Genomic DNA, 17327 nt, shown 5'->3' with positions numbered 1-17327 from the left:
GGCCATGTTGATGACACAAGCCATGTTCTTGAATGGATACAAATTCTGTTTGATACAAGGAAAAAGTGGTCCCTTCCAGCCACTCATCTACAGGAAGGACTCGTGGTTTCTACAGACTGTGATTACAGACATCCACTGTAGTACCATTCCTCTTGTCTAGCCTTGTAATTTTCTTTCAGGTACTCTGTACATAAAGTTGTTTAATTTCATTTGCCCTAAGGGTTGCTTGCTCACTAACTAATAGGAAGCTTGATGATACTTTGTTTTAACACAGCACAATGCAATAAATCTGTAAAATTCCACCAGGAAGGAAACTACTGGTTTTATTTTAGTGGACTATATTTCATAATCTTTAGCCCTACATTAGCAAGGCAATTTATATTTTTTCAAGATAGATCTTTTACTGAGGTTTGAGCCAGTATTAAAAAAAAATCATTAGTAGTTTAAAACACTGTCTTTACACACACACACACACACACTCTTTCTCTCTCTCTCTCTCTCTCACTCTCTATGGTGGGTAGCCGTGAATTTTCTTCACTTAAAAGAAACAAGAACAACATGCTCATAAAAACCAACCATCTCATCTTCTTTGATTCCCATGCATCAGCTCAGCAGTGACCATCAATAGTTGTTTTTTTTTAATGTCCTTATTGACTTAACAAAAACAATGTGCCAGATCTACAGCTGTTGTGAATCAGTGTAGCTGCCCTGATGTTAATGAAACTAGGACAGTTTATACTGCTGAAGATCTGGCCCCCATATAGTAGCTGTAATTAGAGATGGGCCACGGAGGCTGTCTATTATTTTTGATTTTGCAGAACCTGATCAGAGACTGTTGCACAGCCAAATTCAAAACCAGGTTTGGGTCTCATCTAAGCAGGGACAGTTCTAGGGTCTTATTACTAAAAGGGAGCAAGTGAGTGTTGTGGAGGGAGGTCATGGCTGTCGCTCTTTAAAAAATAATTAGTCTTCAAGGAATCCAGGGGCTAGCTAGTACCCTGGAAAATCTTGGATTTTAAGAATTTTAAAAAGTTACAATTTGACCACTGTGTCAGTAGTTTGCTGTGCTTTTATAATTTGTATAAAGGATGATGCCTCAGGCTGCTGCTGTTCCACTGCTTAACATTTAATAGCTTTGTACATATTTTGGCTTTCTCAGAATAATTTGGGCACCCTAGAAGATTGTTTCAGAGGAGAAGCAAATGCCTTGCATACTAGTTCCACTTTATTCAAACTCCCAACATTCAGATAAAAAAATTGCATTTTTCATACATTTTACGCTATATCAGATACACGTGCAGGGTCAGTTTAAATTCCCAAACACACATGCTGTATATTCCTTGCATAAAACTTTTCATTACTGCATCCAAGCATCATTCTTCTCACACTCATCCAATCAGGGAAGAGCTATATTGAAAAGTATTTAACAATGTAGTCTTGTTTATGGTACGAGCTGGAAAAAGGTTTGGGACCTGACAGAAGAAGTGACAAATGTGATTCATGCTACCCCTGAGCTGCTTTACTTTAGCTATGTTTCACTTTTTTATCCATTACTGTTTTTCTAGAACCTAACAATAGCATGTATCCCATTCTTAATCACGGGGTTATGTACCCGTGCATTATTATTTTTAATAATCATAGGTGGCCACAGAGAGTTAACTGATGGGCTCTAGAGGACTACTTTGCTTGTAGCCAGAATCCTATATCTACTATGGAGCCAGAATGTAGCAATTATGAGGTAATGTCAACCTATGTGCGCAAACATTCTCTGATCATCACATCCAGTCCAGCATTTTGCCTGTTTTAGGATCATATTTATTCCCCCATGGGATTGCACATACAGTAAATTCTGTAGATTAGTCTATAAAACAGCTCAGACCTCTTGGCAAAAAAGGAAATCTTTCTTGGCATTAGATTGTATTTCCTCCCATAAATACTCGTTTTACAATATAATTGCCAATTTTTTTTTAAATTAATGGTGCTTTAGTTATTATCAAGACCTTGAAAAGAAACATAGCATTTCTGTAATTAGGAGAATTAGTTCTTAATGTATTCAAGGATTTGTAATACTCATATAATGTTAGTTTAAGTGTATTTTAGCCAACATGATCCAACAGATTAGCACTGGACTGGTAAGCCAGAGGCCTGGGTTCTATTCCTGGCTGTATCACTGACCTGTCGTGTGACTTTTGATAAGTCTCTTTGCCTTAATGTTCCCATCTGCAAAAAGGAGACGATGCTTTCTCTCCTTTGTAAAGAAACCAGACCTTCAGATGAAGTGTGTGGGCTATTATTAATATTATTATGAGGACATTAGATAGGATAGATATTTTAATGTCCTTATCTTTTCCCATGAATAAAGATCCTGATCCTGCCCCAATGAAGTCAATGGAAATTTTGCAAATGACTCCAACTGGAGGGTTGACCTCTAAAATCAAAAAATTTGGATTTAACTTGTAAATTACTGTTCCCATTACTGAGTTAAAAATAAATTAGCAGTCAAATGAGAATATGGTAAAAAGATCACATCAGAGAGCTTCCTCGTTATTTTCTTGTGGAATTCATACACCAGGAATTTCTGAGACGTTATGCTTCCATCAATACAGAGGGGAGTTTTATATAAAGGTATCTAAATCCTCTCACATACATACACTGTAAATCTTTCTAGTAACAACAAGAGACTGATACCTCAAATGTAAAATTAAAGACACTATTTTGTAGCCTGTGTTAAGCTCTACTGTTCATTTCTTGACTGTAGGTTTCATGTAGTTCTAACTAACTGTATTATAAAAAAAAAAAAAAACAGGGCTGAGTACTTAAGTGTATTTTTAAAGATTTAGTCTATATCTTGATTAATGGAACATTGCTGGAATTTTTGGGGGGACTATATTATGTTAATAAGAAGCTTTTAATACAGATCTTTGAAATTGTGTTCACAGTGGATATTCATATAGGTCTTAGTCCTGCATGATCTATTTATATGCATGGATTAGAAATGACAGCATGTCCTTTATGTTGAGCTGTCTCATGTGTCTCCCACAATGACTGCAAAGTATAGGCAAGCAGTTCTCAGAGTGGAACATTCTACAGCCCCGATGACCTATAATGTATTAGGTTATATGCTACCAAAGAAAGCATATAAATATTTAATAATGCCGAGTACACAAAAAAGCATCTTTACTTTTATTATATGCTGTTTCATGCCAAGAACAGAAGTGTTGTGGATTGTAAGGGCACTGATTCTGCATTTTATACACATACAAACTGTATTTGATAGCCATATATATCAATCAAATACAGTCCCTTTGTGTTAATAAAACTCCTCCTATAGAGCATTTGTTGGCAATGAAGTGTTTTTGCTATAAGAGTTCCACCGTAGATAAATTTTTAATGATGAAAAGTAGGCTAAAGCTTTGGAATTCAGTTTGCATAGGACTGCCCCTTCCCCTCCCCCACCCTTCCTTAACTGCTATGCTACTATATTACTTGAGATTGGGTACATAAACTCCGATCCCAATGAGAAGAGAGGCCAGTATAAAGCATTTAACTTCCTAAACAGCATAGACGCAATATAAAAATGACCTTTTCGATTCTGGAACTTCTTTGAAAATTCAACATGACACACATAAAATCTTTATTGTCAGCAGCCAAGCAGTTCAGAGCTAGTTCTGTAATCCCTGTGCGGGGCCTAAAGTGCACACAGGAAGCTGGATTCAATTTTTCACTTAATTCCAGAGGTTATCCATTTTCCTCCCTCACTGAGTAAAAAGGGTTACTTTTCTTTGGCATGCTCCTTGGTATGCAGAGCTAACATTGGGATTCAGTCATAAACAACCTGTCAGTATACATTAGATTATCTCATTACAATTGAACATTGTATTGTAGACGTCATATTTGAACTATGAATGACATGAGTAAAAAATCCATTCTTAAAATAAGCTGAGCGGTGTGTACCCCAAAATAGCTACCCTCTTATGCTCTACACCGGTGCAGGCGGTATCTAGAATGAGCCACAACTTTATGTATGCATAGTATTATTTCACAAGTATGATAACAGTTTATGGCTTAATAAGGGATCTGTCTTACAGCAATACAAGGGAAAGAAATCTCAGCCCACAGGGTTTTATTAATCAATAACAATTACAAGAAACTTGACACAATATGTAGATCTTTAATATCAATAACATAAAACAATCTTGTTAATGAAAATATATTAATGTATTGATTGGTTGTGCAAGAAAGTGTATGCTTGTTTTGTTTCCATTTGCTAGTGTAGATATATTGTATTGTGCTGGCTACTCACATCTTAAAACCCATCTTTTCCTTCCTCCCTGCCACAAGTTGAGCCCTGTTATACTTGGCATGGAGTAAGCATGTACAGAACAATGCTAATGTCTATCCTGCAAAATCTCAATTCACTTATAACAGAGACAAGATTAAGCACTGGGCATGACTGGAAGCGGTGATCGGGGGTTCCCCTTGGTAATTTTTACTGTGTTTTTTTTTAAATAAACCTGGTATGTTTCAGCAATCAAAGTTTGTAAGATGCTTCTTATAGCACACTTAAAGAGAAGATGATTCATGCATGAATCTCTACAAAAAAGTCTAAGATGAATGCAGATGTATCTTAAAAGGACAGCTCTTTATTAGCAGGTCCTTCTAACTCAAGGGGGAAATACTCTGTAGAAGAGGCAGAGGGAAAAAAAAAATTGTTTCAAGGTCAATTACTTCTTTATGACAGAACACAAGGCCTACTCCAGTAAGACCAATATACACCGTCCCAGATTTTCTGCCGCACCTAACTCTCCCCACCTCGGGCACAGCAGAGAGAAGGGTTGGGGCTGCAAAGGATGGGCCTGTGACTCTTTGATTCTTAGGCCGCATCCGGCCAGGGCCCCAGGATAGCTTAGAGGAGCCTGTGGACTGCTCTAAAGAACACCATTTCATAATAGTTTACAAGGGGATATCTCATCAGCTGATAATAGCCAGAGTGTCCCCTCCTGCCCCTGCCATCTCCCAGCATGCCCCCTACTCCAGTGCAGAGAACTGTCAGCATCATGGCAACTGAAAAATCAGCTATGTTGAAGTGATTTTCAGATGATGAAATCAAGCCAGATTCCAATCCTGTTGCAGCATCAGAGCTACACAAAAGGTCTAGAATAAGCTTGAGACTTTAGCCTACAAACTTTATTATAATTGATATCCTTGAGGTGGCCTCATTACAACAGCCCTGCGTCATGATTCACAGGTATTTGCCTTTAGCCTTTCTGACTGAGCTATCTGTCACACAACTAAAACTTATAACTGCTTACTCCAACTGCAGCTCCTCAGAGAGCAAGTTACACAACATTAGATATTGAAATCGTAGGCATAAGTAGCATTAAGGGAGCTGGGTGAAAGGAGTTTTAATTTATACATTGCCTCTGCATTTGGCCCAGGTTTTTTTTTTTTTTTTTTTAAATTAGGCCTATTATATTGATACAGGCCAGCTGCAAACTTTGGATCTCTAGCCAGGTCTGAACTTCTAAAGTTTCACAGGAGTCTGGAATCAGGTTTTGCTTTGGCTGACTTCTAGAGAAAATATCGAAAGCGTTTTTCCTCAGCTAAGAACAGCTTTCTTTACTAGTACTGTCAATGACAAATTAAGAGGTTAGTAACTTTAGACTTAAAAAATTATCATTTTGGATCAAAGGTTTGTCTTTTACATACATTTTTAGTGAAGTCTACAGAGGGAAAGAGGAGAGGGAAAGAGAAAGAGCAGCTTTTAATTATGCTGTTTTCTTGCATGTTGACTGCTTAGAATTTTAATAGCTGTGGGCTATCAGGGAATTAATAGGAGAGAACTGCAGACCAAATCAAAAATAAGAAAAATAGAGCTCAATATTCTCTACAGAACTTCAGCACATAGGGAGTTTCACATTACATGTTGTTGCTTTGCTTGTTTTTTATTTTGTTATATTCTCCCCAGACATAAATGCAACTGCTCTACTGAAATGTGGTCATGCTTGGTGGCTACCTTGAGATTTTGCAACAAACAACCATCAGAGAGACATTTCTCAAGTCTCACTTTTACAAGTAGTAAGGCCAAGGTTTTGGGGCCTGATTAAGTAAAGCACTTGATCACATGCTTATGTCTAAGCATATGCTTTAGTCCCATTGAAATCGATGAGATTAAGATTTTAGTTGGAGTTAGACACCTAGACACTTCAGAAAATCCCACTATGCACCTAAATACCTTTAAAAAGTCTGGCCCATGGACTAAACAGGAGCTCATGGGAGATGCTGTTTTCATACTGGCTAGGGCATGGAAACAGACAAAAAATATATTATTGTAGTTAATATTGTAGCCAAAACCCGTGTTTAATTAATCAGGAGAATGCATTGTACACAAGAGCTGTCCAGGAGAACAGCTTGGACACTCCCAGAGAGATGCATGATGCAGGTTTAGGTTGGCTGCATTAGTGTATTGCTCTCTAAAATCTCCGGAGACTCTGTTTTCATTAAAAAAGATAATCTTTTTGTTTAGGAAGTAAAGGAAACTTGGAGATATTTCAGTACAGAAAAGCACACGGTTTCTGAAATATGTAGCTGTGCAAGCATCTTCTGTCCATATTAATATTGAACGCAGAACTTCAAACTCAGGCTAAGCTCAACTGGGTTTGAGGTTTATGTGAATGTTTTGCACAAGTCTATAAGAGACATCTGCTTATCCACAATTTCTTTGGGGGGATGATCTACAAAAGGTGATGTCAGCCTTTAAAACCCACTTGGGTTCTTTTGTCTAGTACAGGGATTGGCAACCTTTGGCATGCAGCCTGCCAGGGTAAGCACCCTGGCGGGCGGGGCCAGTTTGTTTACCTGCCATGTCCCCAGGTTCGGCCGATCACGGCTCCCACTGGCCGCAGTTCGCCGCTCCAGGCCAGTGGGGGCTGCGCGAAGCAGCGGCCAGCACATCCCTCAGCCCGCGCCACTTCCCGCAACCCCCATTGGCCTGGAGCGGCGAACTGTGGCCAGTGGGAGCCATGATCGGCTGAACCTGCGGACGCGGCAGGTAAACAAACCGGCCCAGCCCGCCAGGTTGCTTACCCTGCCAGGCCGCATGCCAAAGGTTGCCGATCCCTGGTCTAGTAACATCAAGACAAATAAAGTTTGCATTCATCTTTATCTCATTTTTATTACATGGCTTAGGGACCCATGGTTAGAGGTGGGCAAAGTTTTTTGGAGACTTTGCAAATTTGGCTGGACCAAAACACTTTGCAAATTTGTGTCAGATTTGCTAATTGTTTTGTTTAAAAATAACCAGAAAATGGTTGAAAAAGACAATGTTTAATTTAGACATTTTCAAAATGAAAGGTTTCAATTTTTGGTTTCAAAACTTGGCTCAATTTAATTTAAAAAGCTTGAAAACAAAAAGATCAGTTTTGAGTTGACCAGAATATTTCATTTGATCTGAAATGATTATTTTAATTTTTTTTGTTTTGCCAAAAAACTCAAAAAATGTATTCCAGGTCAACCCCAAACAATTGTTTTTTGGTTCTACTACCAAATAAACCAAAAATCCCCACACAGCTCTCCCCACAATAACTTATTATAAGCTACTCAATAATATATTATTTAAAGCCATAAGTCTAATTCCAGGAGAGCATTAAAGAAAAACAGTTTTCTTTTAACGAATAGAAACAGACCTACAAAGTTTAAGAGATTAAACCAATTGGGTTCTATAGCAGTTACTCTAAAAAACCTATATATTTTATTAAGAGAATGATATCCCTTTCTATAGTGTTTTAAACGTCCTATAGAACTCTATAGCAGCAGTCTAATTCTCTGTCTAGTTCTTAAGGATGGCTGACAAATTCTATACAGAGGTTATTTTCTATGGGAGTCTTTCATAAGGGAAAAAAAGGAAAGTCACTGTAAGTCCCTTAGGAGTCGAGCTATGAAAACTCTATAGAGGCTGGCTCTCCAAAGCTGTGGCCTTTTCTTTTAAAACAGTCCTCACATATAGTTCAACCTTTACAAAATATATTTCCTACAGAAATATCCCAGGAGACTTGAGTATCATTGGCAGATATACTGTTAGACCATTACTGTGTAAGAATTTGCATTATAGCTTCTTAAGATAAAAAGTTAACTGAAACAGATCATTCAATAGAAAGAGCTCAAATTTCCATTTTGTGGCTTTTAAGGCCTTACATTAGTAAGTATATTAAAAATACTGTAAAAACTATTTCCTACCCCTTGCTTCCAGAGAATTCTATTACCTCTTCAATTTCCATGTTTATTATGTTACTTTTCAAACATCAGTCACATTTGTGAAGTTATTGTGAATACTAAAGATTTACCTTTGCACTACAGATGACACCTAAATGGTAAGTGGGAATGGGAAAACATGAAGCTTAGATCCCCTTTATTTTATAATGTCAGAAAATTAATTATTTTCCCTGATATCAATGGGGCATTAAATCTGTAACTAATTCCATATGTGTGAAAGCTGTAAGGATTAGAAGTCTATAAGGATGTTGTAGAATAAATCAAAACCATAGCAAATTGTGCAAGGTTGATGAAATGAACCATTGTAGACAATCAGGATATGAAAACTAAATCCATTTACTATGAGCCAAATCCTGCTTGCAGTAGTCATGGGAATATTAATAGTTATGTGCATTATGGTAGCGACCAGAAGTCCCAGCCCCATTACATCTGGCACCGTCCCCCTACATATAAAATGAGAGTCCTTGCCCCATAAGGCTTCTAATCTAAGTATTCCCATTGAATCCTTTTGAAAAATTTCTAACACTCACAAATCAACAGTTTGAAAGTTTAACTTCAACTCTATCACTATTGGGTACATGTTGGCGTAGATGGTGGGGAGGGAAGAACAGAAAGGGGAAGAGATAAATTCTAATGGAAGAAATAGATACAGTGAGCCAAAACTTGCCATTGGATTAATAGATTTTGAGGCAAGAAGGGACCATTGTGATCATCTAGTCTGACTCTTGCATAACACAGGCCAAGGAACCTCAGCCAATAATGTCAGCCTTGAGCCCATAACTTCCGTTTGAGCTATACTATATCATTTAGAAAGAGATCTAGTCTTGACATAAAGACTACAAGAGACGGAGAATCCCTCACGTCCCAATGGCTTATCAGTCTTGCTGTTAGAACTGTCTTCCACGGCCAAGACAGCCTGGTACTCACTTGATTGTATGTTGGGACCTGCCTTCATTGCCTCTGGCTCCCACAGTAGCTCTCTCTCTTTCAAGCTGTCCCAGTCATAAATTAGATTTATTTGATTATAATTGTTTTGGGGAAGGGATTCTTGCTACCTGGGTGTATGGACAACACCTAGCACAATGAGGGTGCTGCTCCTCATTGACATCTCAGGGCACTTCCATAACATAAATAAAGCTGCTGCAGATCTGTTCTTTTTATGGTCCCTCACAACAGACCATTGATGGGAGCATATAGTGAATGACTTGCTCTCTACCCATGTCCATTTTCCCCTCTATCTGTGACTTCATTTTCAGGGTTGCGCTCACCTCTAGACTGCTGCTGCACTGCCACCAGAGCTACATGTCCATTGGGTTTGCTCAAGCTCGTATAACAGCCCTCTAAGTTTTGGTGCTTGTCACCATGCCAGCTGCCTCCCAAGCACCCACTCATGGCCTCAGGTCACTCTACAGGCAGCCTGACTCAGTTTCCCCTCTTGTTTTCTCAATAAACTAAAGTAAAAAGACTTTGACAAGTCCATTAACAAGACTCTTCCTTAGGATCTGATTTATCCACATGAAGTTCAGACTTAGACACAAAAATCCTTGCTCCAGTCTCAAGCTGGCCACAGCCAAAATTCCCCTGATGTCTCTGGATTTTCCTGCTTTAGCATGCTACTCCCAGTCCTCCTTAGGTGGGGCAACATCCCTGTTCTCCCTCACTGCAGTCTCTCTACAGTTTCCTGATTCCCCATGCCCCACCCCCCGCTTACCGCTGTGCTTTATAGAGAAATTCCATGATACCGCTCAGGAGTGCCTCCTTCAGTAATCAGAGTTGACTGGCCTCAGGCCTTCCAGCTTTTAAGGCATGCTACCCTGTTACGCTGCTATTTTCACTCCATTTTATCTTGCCTCATTTTCATCTCATGCCCAGTACAGAAGCAATAGGATGACTGGATTCTCTGGGCCAAATCCTCAGCTGGCAAGAACTCGGCATAGAACCATTAAAATCAGTGGAGCTAGACCAATTTATAGCAGCTGAGGTCCTTTGTCTTTTAACAGCCATGTGGTAAAACCTCAGATTTTAGGTTCACTGTCCTGGTGTTCCAAGGTCGATATAATGGGACCTCCCTTTAGAATAGTCAAATGAATTTCTTTAGCTGTCTTCTGTTATACATCAGCTCTGTTAATCAAATAACGGAGGAAAGCTCATAAAAATAAGTAAACAAACATAAAAGGCTGGACCTGAGTGCTATAGTATTTCAGAGTTAGCTCCGTGCTCCTGTTAAATGGCTGCTGCAGACATATACAAAGAATCACATGAATAATGTTGGAGCCATCTACCTACAGCATGGAAATATGATCTTTTCTGTTCGAATGTGGTTGAAATTTGTTGGAACTGGAAAATAGATTATTCTTTCCTTAAAAGGACATCTTCTCATGCATACTGCAACAGAGCTGGGGGTGGGGAGCTGGAGAAGTATTTGGTCCTTGCTAACTTAATAGCTTTAACATATTCCTTTCCGATTAAGATGAAAAACTAGAGTTGTAAAAGTGGACCATAGAAAGAAAGGAAGGTGTTTAACCAATGAAGAAAAAAAGAAAGTAGGGAACCTAGTTAAATAAAGTAATGCTCAAAACATTAACATCAGTAAACAAGGCAAAAGTCTGACCTCTCTGTTTTGCTGATCTGAGAGGGATTTGCCATAGCTTGTTTGTTTTGTTTTCTGTGGCAGGAAAATTTGGACTAGAGATGATTAACTTTAAAAACAAAGCACATGACTTCAGCAAATAGAAGTTCTTAATAAAGAGATCATCCTAAGAAGTACTATACGCTGTCAGACAGCAACCAATTGTAACAGTCACAGATTCAGGGTTTAATGAGCTAGGCTCTCAGTTATTTGCTAAAGGAATAGTCTAGAATTCATAATATTAGGATAATAGAGTATTATAGGATAATAGAGAATAATAGCTTCTAGAGTACAAGCTAAAATATATTACAAGTAGTGAGAATAGAGATTTTAAGAAGTTAAACATAGGAAGTTGAAACTGGCACATGTAAAAAAAAATTCTAATACAGCACCTGCCTGATTCACCACTTCACACACGGGAGTTCCAGAGACAGGAGGACTGTAAATGACCAGCCCTAAAAGTGTGCAGTGTACATGTAGCCATATTGGTCCCAGGATATCAGAGAGACAAGGTAACAACTACAACCCATACTCAATGGGGACCCCATTCTGAAAGAAATCTTTCCTAAACCTCCACTTCTGGTCTTCAAACAACCCCCTCAGACTCTCCAAGCTCATCATCAGAAGCCAGGTCCCCACAGATCAGGACAAACCAACACCAGACATTGCCAGAACAACTGATGCAAAACCTGCAGACATATCTCCACTGCTACAATAATCAACACCCCCATTACAAATTTCAAGATCCATAGATCTTATACATGCCTATCATAACATGTAGTGTGCCTTATCTAGTACACTAAATGCCCCAACAACAACTATATGGGTGAAACAAAACAATCATTACACTCTTGAATGAATTCACAGAGGAAAATGATAAAAGACAAAAACACCCTCGCTCACTTGTGGGTGAACACTTTGCATTCTTAAGAATGTAAGAACGGTCATACTAGGTCAGACCAAAGGTCTATTTAGTCCAGTATCCAGTCTTCCGACAGTGGCCAATGCCAGATGCTCCAGAGGGAATGAACAGAACAAGTAATCATCACGTGATCCATCCCCTTTTGCCCATTCCCAGCTTCTGGCAAACAGAGGCTAGGGACACCATCCCTGCCCATCCTGGCTAATGGCCATTGATGGACTTATCCTTCATGAACTTATCTAGTTCTTTTTTGAATCCTGTTATAGTCTTGGCCTTCAAATCATCCTCTGGCAAGGAGTTCAACAGGTTGACTGTGTGTTTTGTGCAAGATAAATACCTGTCAAAGGGTTTGTTTTAAATCTGCTGCCTATTAATTTCATTTAGTGACCCCTAGTTCTTGTGTTATGAGGAGTAAATAACACTTCCTTATTTACTTTCTGAACACCAGGCATGATTTTATAGACCTCTATCATATCCCCCCTTAGTCGTCTTTTTTTCCAAGCTGAAAAGTCCCAGTCTTATTAATCTCTCCTCATATGGCAGATGCTCCATACCTCTAATCATTTTTGTTGCCCTTTTCTGAATCTTTTCCAATTCCAAAATATCTTTTTTGAGATGGGGCAACCACATCTGCACGCAGTATTGAAGATATGGGCATACCATGAATTTATATAGAGGCAATGATATTTTCTGTCTTATTATCTATCCCTTTCTTAATGATTCCCAAGATTCTGTTAAAAGAAGAACAGGAGTACTTGTGGCACCTTAGAGACTAACAAATTTATTAGAGCATAAGCTTTCGTGGACTACAGCCCACTTCTTCGGATGCAAGATTCTGTTGGATTTTTTGATTGCTGCTGCACATTGAGTGGATGTTTTCAGAGAACTATCCACAATGACTCCAAGATCTCTTTCTTGAGTGGTAACAGCTAATTTAGAACCCATCATTTTATATGTATAGTTGGAATTACGTTTTCCAATGTGCATTGCTTTGCATTTATCAACAATGAATTTCATCTGCCATTTTGTTGCCCAGTCACCCAGTTTTGAGAGATCCTTTTGTAGCTCTTCATAGTCTGCCTGGGACTTAACTAACTTCAGTAGTTTTGTATCATCTGCAAATTTTGCCACCTCGCTGTTTCCCCTTTTTCCAGATCATTTATGAATATGTTGAATAAGACTGGATCCAGCACAGACCCCTGGGGGACTCCACTACTTACCTCTCTTCATTCTGAAAACTGACCATTTATTCCTACCTTTTGTTTCCTATCTTTTAACCAGTTACCAATCCATGAGAGGACCTTCCCTCTTATCCCATGTCTGCTTACTTTGCTTAATAGCCTTTGGTGAGGGACCTTGTCAAATGGTTTCTGAACATCTAAATACACTATATCCACTGTTTAGTTTATCAATTTGTTCCAAAACCTCCTCTAATGACACCACAATCTGGGACAGTTCCTCAGATTTATCACATAAAAAGAATGGCTCAGGTTTGGGAATTTCCCAACTTTCAAAAGATGAGCCTGGGAGCTTAAATTCATTGTTCTGCTAGATATGACCAGAGATACAGGATTTATGGCTTATTACAACAAGCTGTAATTCACTGACCCGCTCTTTTTGTCCTATGACTGCAGAGGTGTTAACGGGCCACTCTACCTTGAATTGTCCCTTACAATATGTACTAACTACTTGTGCTAAATAGTCTGTCTTGTATTTTGCTGTGAGGCTGGGAGTTCCTTTCCCAGACCTGAAGAAGACCTCTGTGTGGCTCAAAAGCTTGTCTCTCTTACCAACAGAAGTTAATCAAATAAACGATACCACAGCCCTAAAAGTACATGTTTTAAAATATGGTATCTAAGAAATCTTCTTTAAATTTCAAACATAGGTTGGTTACATATCTAGAGCATGGAGTAGACAATTGAGTTATGCAATACATTTTGACTTGAATTACAGACAAATTTCAGATTACCCATTTTTCACAGTAGCTTGCATTTGTGAACCAGCACGAGTAAATTAGAATCTTTATATGAACACGAAACCTTCTTCTTCAAATTATCCCTGCTACCTCAGTGGTTTAAGCATTGGCCTGCTAAATACAGGGTTGTGAGTTCAATCCTTGAGGGGGGCCACTTAGGGATCTGGGGCAAAATGAGTACTTGGTCCTGCTAGTGAAGGCAGGGGGCTGGACTTGATGACCTTCTGGGGTTCCTTCTAGTTCTATGAGCTAGGTATATCTCCATATTTAAAAAAAAATATTTTGAGTTTGAACAATGTTACTTGGGATAGATCATGTGGGACAAGTCATGGTATTTCACCAATGCCCCATTGGTTGACCCTATATCATGTGATCAGCTGCACAGATGCCCTCTTCATTTGATTTGTGATTTGTAGAGGCAGCATTTAAATTGAGTTCTCTGATTCAGCTGGAAAAGTCAGAAAAAAAAAATAAACCATTTTCCTTCTAGCCACTGTACCTGACTGACAAACTGTGGTCTAATTATGTTATCACTTGCTGTAATTCCCTTTGTTAGTCTGAAATGCCTTATTTTACATTTTGGACCAATTAAATAGATGCCAATTTTACAAAGGGAAAATGTCCTTTGCTGAGATGAAGAGTTCTATTTTCACATCAGAGCAGATGTCTAATCTATGTATTCTTGCCAGGAGCTTGCACTGATACCTCCTGGAATTCCCTCTGTGATAGACCACTGTGTCATTATTTTATATGTAGCCCCACATTAGATCCTAGGTTTAAAAGTGACATGATTTCTGCTTGAAACTTCCTTTCGTTCCCTATTTAATTTTGTTGTGGACAGTACAGCTAGAAATGTTGCCACTCTCTGGAATATCAAGAGGTGATGGGAGGAGGATGGTGAAGGCAGGTTCTATGTCGCTATCTCTGCCCTGACAGGGGTGTGGTAATGTAGAGCAGTAAGAGGATCAAATCACTGTTTCAGGGATCTCTTGCTCTCATTCTATTTCAGCTCTTCTCCCTTCCAGTATCCCACTGTGAGCTTGCACAAGCCTGCGTGCACCAGAATCTTGCTGATAGGTTTTAGCAAGACTCAGAACACAGGAAAATCGGGTAGGGTAGGAATCTGAACCCCTTCAAATTTCAAGGCTAGGAAAATGTGCTCTCCCCCCAGCAATTAGAAAGAGAACTCATGGCAAGTGTTTGCAGCTGGAAGAGCGGGAATTGCAACAAGCACTTGCCAGCTATAATACGGCCTCATTAAGGCAGCAGTTGGCTTTGCTATATTTAAAGGGCCAGTCCAAAAAGTCATAATGGTAAGAAGGATATGTCTACACTAAAATTAGATACCTGCGGCTGGCCCGTGCCACCTACTCAGGCTTGCAGGTATTAGACTAAGGGACTGTTTAATAGAGGTGTAGATACTTGGGCTTGGGCTGCAGTTTGAGCTCTGGGACCCTCCCACCTCCGAACATCAACACTGCAATTAAACAGCTCCTTAGCTGGAGAACTGTGAGCCCGAGTCAGCTGGCGTGGGTTTTTAATTGCAGTGTAGACTGACATACCCTAACAGGGCAACTGTGCATGGAGGGCAGGGCCGGCTCCAGGCACCAGCTGAGCAAGCTGGTGCTTGGAGCGGCAGATTGTTCGAGGTGGCATTTTGCCCAATCCTAGGGCAGCATGACCACTTTTTTTTTTTTTTTTGTTCCACTCCAGCCGCCCTGTAGGGGGCGGCGGTGCGGAGAACCAGAGCGCTCTGCAGGGCAGTCCTCTTCCTTCCCTCCCTGCTGACCGGAGTGGAGCCCTCGCGGCAGGCGGCAGGAGGCAGCGCAGCGGGAGGGGCCGCGTGGCAGCGCCCCTGCTGTAGCCCTGTCCGCCCCCTTCTCTCTCTCTCCCACCCATTCCCTCCCCCTCCCCCGCCCAGCCAGTCCCCCTGCACCCGCGCTCCCGCCTCGCCGCAGGTTTTTTTTGCTTTGGCCGGCCAAAAAGCCAGAGACGGCCCTGATGGAGGGGAAGAGTTATTAGTGACTGAGCAGTCAGATCGTCGGCAGGGCTGCTTTTGTGTGTTGCATATCAGAGAGGCCTTGAGGATCTGTACTGATCAGTTTTGTGCGATTAAAACATAATTACAGAAGGGCCTTAACAGAGTTAAAATCTGGATCCAAACTTCCCAAAAATTGGAAGTGAATCAGATCTGATGTTCTCAGTGAGGCCCATATTTAATTTTGCTACGGGGAAAAAGTGCTAACTCATTGCAACAAACCCAGCTTTGGGTCACCTACTGCTGGAGGCCTAGAAACATAAAGGAGAATCTCTGAGTGGGGGTGGGTTTGTTCATTGCCCCCTTCCTTTAAAGTAGTAATAAATTAACCCTCTTTGGTATTCTAAAGCCAGCCCCATACAGAGTATGGCGTATGTGATCACGCTACACGAGAGATTGTTACAGTTACAGAAGGCTGAGAAATTGCTCGTGGGCCAACCCCTCAACTGCCAAGGTCAATTCTGCAAAAGAAATATATCTGAAATAGAAGATACCCTCCTGATAAGGCCTGATAATTTCCTCTGTTGAACCAGGGAAATGTTTACTAGAAACACCCCCTAAAATACCATCACCCCTGGACATATTGCTGGCTGATGGGTGCTCGGTCTTACTCTAAATTTTTAAAATCAGCTTTCTAGTTCAAGGAAAATTAATATAGTCTTTCAACTACTTCATATAACCAATGCCAAATATGACAGCTGGTATTAATATAATAAATTACATAATTATATTAAAGATAAATTGTATAGCTTTATAAAAATAAATATTAGAAACTGTTTAGAACTCAAATCAGCTATCCTGTATGAGTAGACTTAACAATCACAAATGAATACAATTTTTAAAGTAATGAAAAATCAGCTTTTCTATTTACTTACTTATCATGACCCAGTTTGTATAAACTCAGTACCAAAGTTGAGGACAACCTGTCAATCTGCACTCCCTGCACCACAGCATTGTAGGGAGTCGTTGTGGGTGTCCTCAGCATCTGTAGGGAGACTGGAACTCAAGACATAGGGTACAGTTAGGGCTGGCTGGTAAACAAGAATTCTATTTCACAAAAAATGCTGAGGTATCAACGTTTGTTTGCATGCTGCATTGGCACGAAAATGAGATCTTTTGACATTTGTTGTGAAAATTCAAAAGTAAGAACCCAGAATAGCTGGGTGGTTACAGCCCCCACATGAGATGTGGGAGACTTTGGCTATGGCTACATTAGAGAGTTTACAGCGGTACCCCCATGAGCGGCAGTAACTATGTTGGCAGGAGAAGCTCTTCCACCAACATAGTGCTGTCCACACCGGCACTTAAATCGATGTAATTTACATTGCTCGGGGGGTGGGAGGGTGGGCTAATTTACGCTTCTGAGTGACATAACTTACGTTAAATTAAGCTGTAGTGTAGCCATAGCCCTGGATTCAAATCTCCACTCCACCTGATCTGGAGTAGGAACTTGAACCTGACTCTCCCACATCCCACTTAAGTGCTTTAACCA

The sequence above is a fragment of the Malaclemys terrapin genome, chromosome 9 (genome assembly GCF_027887155.1).
Source record: "Malaclemys terrapin pileata isolate rMalTer1 chromosome 9, rMalTer1.hap1, whole genome shotgun sequence".
NCBI lineage: Eukaryota > Metazoa > Chordata > Testudines > Emydidae > Malaclemys > Malaclemys terrapin.
The sequence above is the reverse complement of the archived record's forward strand: the minus strand, read 5'-3'. Positions refer to the sequence as shown.